Consider the following 9,570-nt stretch of genomic DNA (forward strand, 5'->3'; position numbering starts at 1 on the left):
TCTCAAGGTTTTGAGTCTAATCTCTATTTAATTTCTAGATTTTAAAATGTCACATATTTAGTCTTTAAGTTTTGAGTTTGGTTTCAATTTGCTTCCTAGATTTCAAAATATTACAATTTTACCATTGACATTTGAATTTTACTTCAATTTGGTTCATATGTTTCAAGATTTACACTTTTTACCGCGATTATTCATTAAATACCCACTTATGTCTTTAGGGTTAATTTATGTTAATAAATTAAAATTCATTAAAAGAATTAAAATAAATTAACTTTCAATATTTTTAAAACTTTTAAAAATTAAATTTAAAATTTTACTTCATTATTATTTTTAATCAATTGATAAAAATTGACGTCAATGATTAAAAGTATGCATTTAATGAAAATTTAGGTTACAAAATATAAAATCATGGAGTCTAAGGACCAAATTGAAACAAAAATCAAATATCAAGAGTAAAATTGTAAGATTTTGAAATTTAGGATTAAACTGAACAAAACACAAAACTTGAGAATCAAATGTGTAACATTTGAAAACCTAAAAATCAAATAGAAACTCGACCCAAAATTTAGGATGAAAGTATTTTAATTGATATATATATATTTGTAAATATATGAATAAATAACTAAAGCTAAATTGGGACGACAAGCATTGAGAAAAGGAGGGTACGATAGTTGACTAAGTTAAAAAAAGGTAAAGAAAAAGAAAAAAAAATTACTATCATCTCTATCTTTCCACATTGACAACTAAATAAAGTACATTATCCTTTTCCTCCTTGGTACAATGGTCACGTGAGAAAAATAATATATATATTTTATGAAGATAGGGGACAGCAATAATTAGGGAGTAAAAAATGTGGGTAATTTATATTAGTCTTAGGTATGGTATATATAAAATTTATTTTTCACATTTTAAGGGTTTCGACATTGACATTAATTGTGATCTATATTTTCATTAACGTTAAATTGTTTAACAAGTATAAAATATCTATTTATTAAGTCAAATATTTTTTTTTTAACTTTTCATTTTTATAATTCTTTTTTAAATATCCATTGGCGTTCCTATTTTATCAATATATTCGTAAAATTGAAAATTTGTCATTTTAGTCAACATTGACATCTTAAACTTTAGTTTTGGGGTGAAGTCTATGAACTTGCATAATTGTAGAAGATTATTGAAGGTTCAATTTTTATCATTTGAGATTTTGATTTCTACAATTATAATAAATTTGAAGGTTCAATTTTTATACCAATACAAATTTGAAGTCTTTAATTTTATAATTGAAAATTTGAGAGATGTAATTATAATTATTATCATAGTTTGGGGCGATTTTTAATATTTTTAGTAACGAAAAGATCTGACAAGACATTCCAACGTACTTTGATGGGGTGGACAGCTAGAAAATTCTTGTCTTCCTTTTTCTCTCTTCGCAGCCCAACAGAAAATCAAAATTTAGGATGAAAAATCTTAAATTAGTGTTGAATTATTTTCATTAAAAAATAAAGACAGTTTTCCAAAATAAATAACAAATAAGTAAAACCTTTGTTCGGGGCTCTTAAAATAATAAAGAAAAAAAAACTTAAACAAATAAAATTTTGACCAACATTGAGTTTCAAATCAAAACTTTTAAATAGCTTGAAAACATAAACTAAGCGTAACCGATTTACATGTCCCATATGGCACAATCACAGGTCCCTCTCGTCACCCGTCGGTCCATTCCTATCATTACCTGAAAAACATAAATTAAAAAAGGTTGAGTATAAAATACTCAGTAAGTGATCCCATTACCGGGATCAGGGTATGCATCCACGAGCAAATAAAAATAGGTCATGGCTTATACAGCTACATCGATTTTTTATGATGAAAGGAAAACCAAAAGACGTACTATCTTGCCTTGAAATACATGTCTAGCGGCCCGTAGGCACACCGTCAAACATAATAATAACATGAACGTGAACCCATCGACTCACGCATGTCTAACGACCCGTAGGCACACCGTCAAACATGATAATAACATGAATGTGAACCCATCGACTCACACATGTCTAGCAGCCCGTAGGCACACCGTCAAACATGATAATAACATGAATGTAAACCTGTCGGTTCACGCATGTCTAGCGGCCCGTAGGCTCGCCGTCAAAACATGAAACATGAAAATAAAAGTAACATAAACGTAAACCTGTCGGCTCACGCATGTCTAACGGCTTGTAGGCACACCGTCAAACATGATAATAACATGAATGTAAACTTGTCGGTTCACGCATATCTAGCGGCCCTTAGGCACACCTTCAAACATGATAATAACATGCGTCAAGGCGAGATAATAAACCGCTTTACTGGTCTATTCATGCATCACATACATAATATCAGTATTGATTAGAAATTCGAACATGCTCATAATACTTATAACTGACAGGCAACAAGTAAAACATAATGACAAAATCATGCTTCACGAGTCCATTAGTTAACTTTATAATTCTAAACTAGGTCGCCTGGCACAAATGCACCGATATTAGTACCACTTACCTCAACTTGATAAAAAACGCAAAACAAAATCTCCTTAGAACTTATTTAGCACACTTGAATCAACCTAAAGTTGTGGCTTGGTCCAAGACAAATTCCAAAACTTGATTCAATTAGCCAATCTGATCAAGAATTAAATTTCAAAATCAATAACTTAATTTTCCACTATTACTCTCAATCCAAAAGAATAACCAACCAATAACTTACCCAAAACTTACTGATGTTTACCAATTTTATGCAAAACGAAAAATGGTCTCTAGCTTGATGGTTAATGCCTCAAAACTTTCAAATCTTGAATCTAAGATTTTTCTCAAGATTTCGGCAAAGATCGGGCAGTGGCAGCTGATGGCGTGTCGACTTGTGGCTACCATAGATAGGCAGCAGGTGTTGCTGTCGGACAACATAAATTGTTTAGGCTAGCGGCTGGTAGTGAGGGTCTTGCATGAGGAGGGTTTGCAAGGGTGGGAGAGAAGGAATTTCTAGTTTTACAAATTTTATTCAGCAGCAATTACGAACATACCAGAGCTCTAAACAACGAACCAACTGTTCAAAATGAAACTCCATATTTCTCGAACCAAATTTGAGCACGATCCAACGGTTCAAACTCTGGCAATTGACAATTTTGTGGAAGCTGTCTGCTGAAAAACTGAATTGCTTTCTCTCCAATTTTTTACCACTTCCACTCTCATTTGATTTCGAAAAAAAATCTCAATTCTTTTATTTTTTTTTTCAAATTTTGAAAAGATAAATAAAATATTTTATCAAAATATCTCCAAAATCTCCAAAGATTCTATTAAATTTAGAAATCAATTAACTTTTTAAATTATTTTAATTTGGGCTTCAAAAACCAAAATTAAAGGCATAAGATCCATCAATTTGATACAAATTAAATCCTTCCAAATATTTAAATCAATTAAACCACATGAAATTAATTATCTCTTTAATTTTTTTTAAGTTGGCCCTAAAATCCAAAATCAAAGGGAAGCAAAATTCAATATTTTCAAAATAATCAATTCGAATATCTAATCAATTAAATTCAATTTAACTAATAAAAGTTTTTTTTCAATTATTTCAATTTAATCCCAATTTTTCAAATAGAAAGAAAATTTAAACTCAATAATTTTAGATAATTAACTTAAATTTTCCTAAAATTCGGGATGTTACATTTAACATTAGTTTTTTCTTTTTTTTAAAAAAAGTTATTTTGTTAGTATATGTGGGGGGTTTTAGCATAAATGTGAATAGTGGACTTGTTTTTTAACAATTCATCGGATATCACGTGTGTATATATGAGAGAAAATCAGTTAGAAATAGTATACAGACATTCTAATCTAACACCATTAGGATCAGTAAGTTTTATGCCATTCCCTATTCTTAATGAACAAGCAATGAACCTAATGTTTTCAATCGCGATGCTGTTCACATCTAAATGGGTTCGAGCAGTACTCATGCAACAAGTGGCAAGTGTTTGACATCCCATACTCACATTTTATGACAGTTGCTCATGATTTAACATGAACTACGAATATTTCATTGAAGACTACTATAAATTGTCAACATACGTTGCATGTTACTCTCCTCAATTTCAACCTCCCGCACAAAGATTATTGGATTCTACATCCTAATATGCCAGTCTTACATATTGATCCATCGTTGTTGAGGAAACCTAGTAGACCAAGGAGTTCATGGTACAATAACGAGATGGACTGGATATAACCTTAAGTATGGTGTGGATTTTGTAATCAGTTAGGTCACAATTGGAGAAAATATCATTTGTTATAAAGACAGACACTAAATAGTTAGGGATTTTTATTGTCAATATTTTTATGCTGCAATTAATATTTTTATTATGTAATTAACGCCTTTTTTATTGTGTAATTAATATTTTCATTATAATTTATTGTTTAAGTTCTAATTTATTTGTATGTTTTACTCGAAATATAAATAAAAATTTTCTTTTAAATAATGAAACCCGGGACTTATTGATCTTGATATTTTATACGATCAATCTATTCATTGATTGTTAGTTGTATGGCAAGATCGTACTATAGGCGAGATATACTATAGATGTCGAGAGGCGGTTATTCATCGAACTACACCACTCCACCATAGAATACTGCCACTACTTTGTACATTAAAATTTTATGGAGTGGCCAGATTGGGTCTTATTCAGTTAGATTGACATCTCATCTCTGCACTGGTTGAGAGATGGAGGCCAGAGACGAATACGTTTCATGTGCCTACTGAAGAGTGCACTATTACCTTACAGGACATAGAAGTATTGTTTGGGTTGCCTATTGACAGCGAGCTTGTTACCGAAGTAATGTATGATGATTGGCTTGATATTTGTCAAATGCTACTCAATGTGACCCCACCTATTAATAATTAGAGGATCAAGATTAAGTTTAACATGGTTAGGGATACATTTCCAGGACTTGATGATGAAGCAGACAAGGAAGCTGTCATGAAATATACACGAGCATATATACTATATATGATGAGTGGAAGTCTGTTTTCTGAAAAATCAAGTCACTTCATGCACTTGATGTTCCTACTGTTGTTAGCCAACCTATATGAAGCGAGACGATATTCTTGGGGTGGAGTGTGTTTGGCATGGCTGTATAGACAAATATGCAAAGCAACAAAACTTAACGTTCGTGAAATCATTGGGTCTCTAATACTTATATAATTATGGGCTTGGGAACAATTTCCAATAATGGCTCCATAGCTTCGATATGTCAATGATCATCAATTAGTTGGACGAGCCTACGATTCTCGGTATGTTATTCCAATTTAATTTAACAAATGCTTTTATAAGTCTGATATACTTAATTTGAAAATTGAAATATTAATTTAATAATATAGGTGGAGAGACCAATTTTGTGTAACTAGGTCAACTACACATGTTGTAAGTCAGTATAAATACATGTTGGTCTGCTTCAACCTGATTAGGTACATGAATATTGAACCCAATCGAATTTTTTGTACATATTTTTTTTTATGTACTTGTCTTTAATATTTTTAATAAAATATGTTATGTCTCAGATTATTGGGGAGTCTTACAAAGCTATCATGGATATTTTGCCCAATTTTTGTACAAATGGTCAAGACATATGGCGACACTAAGTCCTCTCACATGTTTTCACATTGGTGAGCGACATCTTTCTGGTAATCAGATAATTTGGTTTCCAACAAGATGTCCCATCAGAGTGCAATACCGAACCTCTGCTACATGATATTGATATGAGAATTGCAGATTGGTTAAAAAAAGTTGCACATTTGGTCGTGCGATGCCGCTTTTGTAGAAGGTTTATTGCAATGGGAATTTCGATTGGGCAAGTCCATAGAGATGCAACTCAGAATTACATCAATTGGTTAATAATATTACAAGGCGTTATAATACTCGTCTGAGAGCAGCAGTGGGTCATTTGGTACATAATTAAATATTGTCTAACTATTTTAAATTTTTATTTTAAATATCGTCTAATTGTTTATAATTTACAGAGATTGAGCAATAATATCCTTCATGATGTTGCAAATGATCCAAACCAGGTTCTTACTGTATGTAGTAATAACGAGAGCTACATAGAGGAGATACATCATATGCACGATAATACCTATTGCTCCTCCACCAATTCCTAGGTGTAGGAGACGTGCTCGAGTAGAAAAAGATGAGTTTGATGAGATCCCCACAATGTGGAAGAATTGCCTATTATGACGCAGATGTAGAGCCAAATTGGTTATATTAGTCCGATGATGTTGGTTCAGGATATTATGATTAAGAGACTGGTCCCTTGTCTTCATACATGCATGGACATGAGTGCGATCGTGGAGAGCATAATAATTATTTATACTATGAAGCTCCTACAGTGGTCTAGAGCCATCATAGGATCAAGAGAATCCGAACAACATCAAGAAGAACCATAGCAACTTAGAGCTCAAAGTTAACGACAACAACCAGCCCGAAATCAACAACGTCTGCCTTGTGGGACTCATTGAATTTATTATTTTTTTAGACTACAATAGAATATTCCTCCGATTTTTCGTTTTATTTTTCCTGATTTTCATATTTGGTTGTTTATTTTGGTTACATCGTCTACTTAGCTACTACTAGGGCAAAAGAGCGAAAGGACGTGGTGAAGGTGAACTAGGAAATCACGTGGATGAAAGCTTATAGCGGTGGGATGTCGGGGTCTACACATGAGCCACGTGGCTACAGTTTGATCTTCGTGTAGCAACACGCTCTCGGGCAGCGCGTGTGAATACGTGGGATCGATTTCTCTTAATACTTTTTCAATTTAAAACTTAAAGGCCCGATGATGTCTAGTGGAATGTTTATTGGCTATGTGGCCGAAGTTGCATTTCTACCATCACATTAAAGTTTTTCCCAATGTCAAACTTATTCATGGACCAATTCCTTGCTTTTATGATTTCCACACTATTTTGTGTGTTTTCATCAATTTTTTTGTGCATGGAACAAAAATGTCTTACTCATGCTTCGGTGATATCATAATTTGGTGCTGTTGTTTATTATTGTTTAATATGTTTTATGGTTACATATAATGTTGTAATTTTGTTGGGTAATCAGTGGAATTTTCTCCCACTCTTTTCTGGTTTCATTATATTTGATCTTATGCTAGATAATGGCTTTAATTTTCTTCTTCTTCTTCTTCTTCTTCTTCTTCTTTTTGTTTTTTTGGCATGTACCATTTTATGAATGATAATAGTGATTTAAGCCATGAGTATGGCACAATTTATGTTTTTTTTTTCGTTGGGTTATATTGATATGTTTTAATATCAACCATAATGTTCTCATGTCGTTACGTTTCGAACATAATGAATAATGTTTCAAGTTCATTTGTTACCTTATTTGGTTTTATTTCGTGAGAGCCTGTTTGGTAAAGTTATTTATTTTGTTTTACAAATATTTGATGATCGGTTTCACATAAATGTCATCAACGATATGAAATTGTTGTACCACATTTTGGAGGAAATCATGGAGGAAAAATAATGAAATTTTTTATTTCAGATGATGACAGTGTAGGATATTCCAATCTCTCTTACAACTTGTAATGTGGCAATTTTTTTTTTCAAAAAAAAAAAAATCAAATGCCATTGTAATGTTAAAGGATAAGTCAACAAAGAAAAGTTGCTTGCATATAAAAAATATCTATGCAAAAGCCACATTTTGAGTGAACTAGATACCACACTATATAATGTGTATAATGTGGACTTGGCCAAGATCCATGGGAATCATCAGAGAAAAAATAATATATATAAGTCAGAAGATACCATAACAATGATATTTTTTGTTAGAAAATTTATGTTCTATAAAATGATTGATTCCAATACCATGATAAAACTTATCTAATGAATATGTTTTGCCGCTTGAATGTAAATTATGTTTTGTTTATAGAATTTTAAGTATGGAAACATAGAAAAATCCTTGTGAATTATGGAAAATTTGAAGTCTTCTTAAAATCTTATGTCATTGTGGGTATTTGAGAAAAGTGATTATTCCCAATTGATATTCTAAGTTTGAGAATATTGGATAAAAATTTAAAAAGGGGTTGAGATATATTTGAGTTGACTACAAAATTTTGTATGGTATTCCTAAAGTGTGAGGCTACAAAATTTTTGTTTGGTATTCTAAAGTGTGAATACAACCTATACCTCTTAATTGAATAATAATAAGTCTCGACACATATGACGAAGACTTAATATAATCAGACAACTACTTTCTAGTAGAATTATCACAATTGGCTTTGTAAGGTCAGAAGATAATATTGCAGATCTGCTTGTAAAAGGCCTAACTAGAGAGTTTGTTGAAAATTCATCAAAGAGAAAGAGATTAAAACCTTTAATTTTAAAAAGTTAACTAGAGAGGCAACTCAATCTAGTTAACTGGAGATTCCAAGATCTAGGTTCAACAGGCAAACCAACCTCTGGATTAACGTAGTGAGCACTGCACTGATTTTTTTTTTCTTACCCATTCTAGGATGACAAGACAGTGGAAGTTTGGTTTTTAGGTAAGCACTATGCTTTTAATGATTTCTATAGGTTGTTGAATAATTATTTATGAAAAAAGCATATACGATGTTTTTTTTTTCCTTATAGGAATCACCTATGTGAGTGTGAAGGGGTCACTTCTATGAAAATTTAAGGCGAATTCTCTAAAGCACTCATGAGACCAGACGATGTTCAAGACAAAAATGAACACAATTATGAGAAAAAACTTTGTTATAATGAGAAATTGTGTGACTTCAATTGTCTTAGTTTACTCTAGAACGGCTACTAATTCAAGGCATCAAGTCCACTGATTAGCTAAGTAAACTCAATTGATGTTTCACTAGGGAAAGTTAAATCTGTTTACTTATCTTGATGCAAATTCTTCATTGGAAAATAACGAACGTTTTTTTTTCTTTTATCATGAATTATCAACTTACCATTTATGAGGGAGGATTTTGGAATAAATGGTAGTGATCTTTCTTATAGAGTTGCATTGTTTCATGAATGAATATGTCATTTTGAAAATAACCAACTTGAAGAAGAGACACAACTATTCGAATGACCACATATAGTTTATAAATATGTCTCTTTTTCATATTGCTTTTTAGAACTTTTTCATAACACTTTTATCCTATTAAAACTTTCTCTTTTTTTATCAAGTCGTTGAAGTTTGGTTTATTTCCACAAAGTATAGTTCGTTGGATCTTATGGATGAGGTGTTGCTTCCATAAGAAAGTTAATCTGTTTTAACCTGGGAGACAATTACTCAAGAAACTTAGATACTAGAGTGAATAAAATTGTCTTAAGGAGACAACGTGAGGTCATTAGCTCAGATTCTCTTCGATATATCGNATGATATTACTATCCATACAAAAATTTTAAGACACAAACGAGATCTGACCCCGCTTTTGAAAACTCATATTCTTTTGGACTTTTGCTCACATATGACATGAGGTGAAATTATTAGAACGATAAAAATGCTTTCATGATGGGTTTCACTTCTTGATTCTCATTCCCTTCTTCAAACTCATGCTCCATTTT

This window comes from Benincasa hispida, chromosome 3 (genome assembly GCF_009727055.1).
Source record: "Benincasa hispida cultivar B227 chromosome 3, ASM972705v1, whole genome shotgun sequence".
NCBI classification, from domain to species: Eukaryota; Viridiplantae; Streptophyta; class Magnoliopsida; order Cucurbitales; family Cucurbitaceae; genus Benincasa; species Benincasa hispida.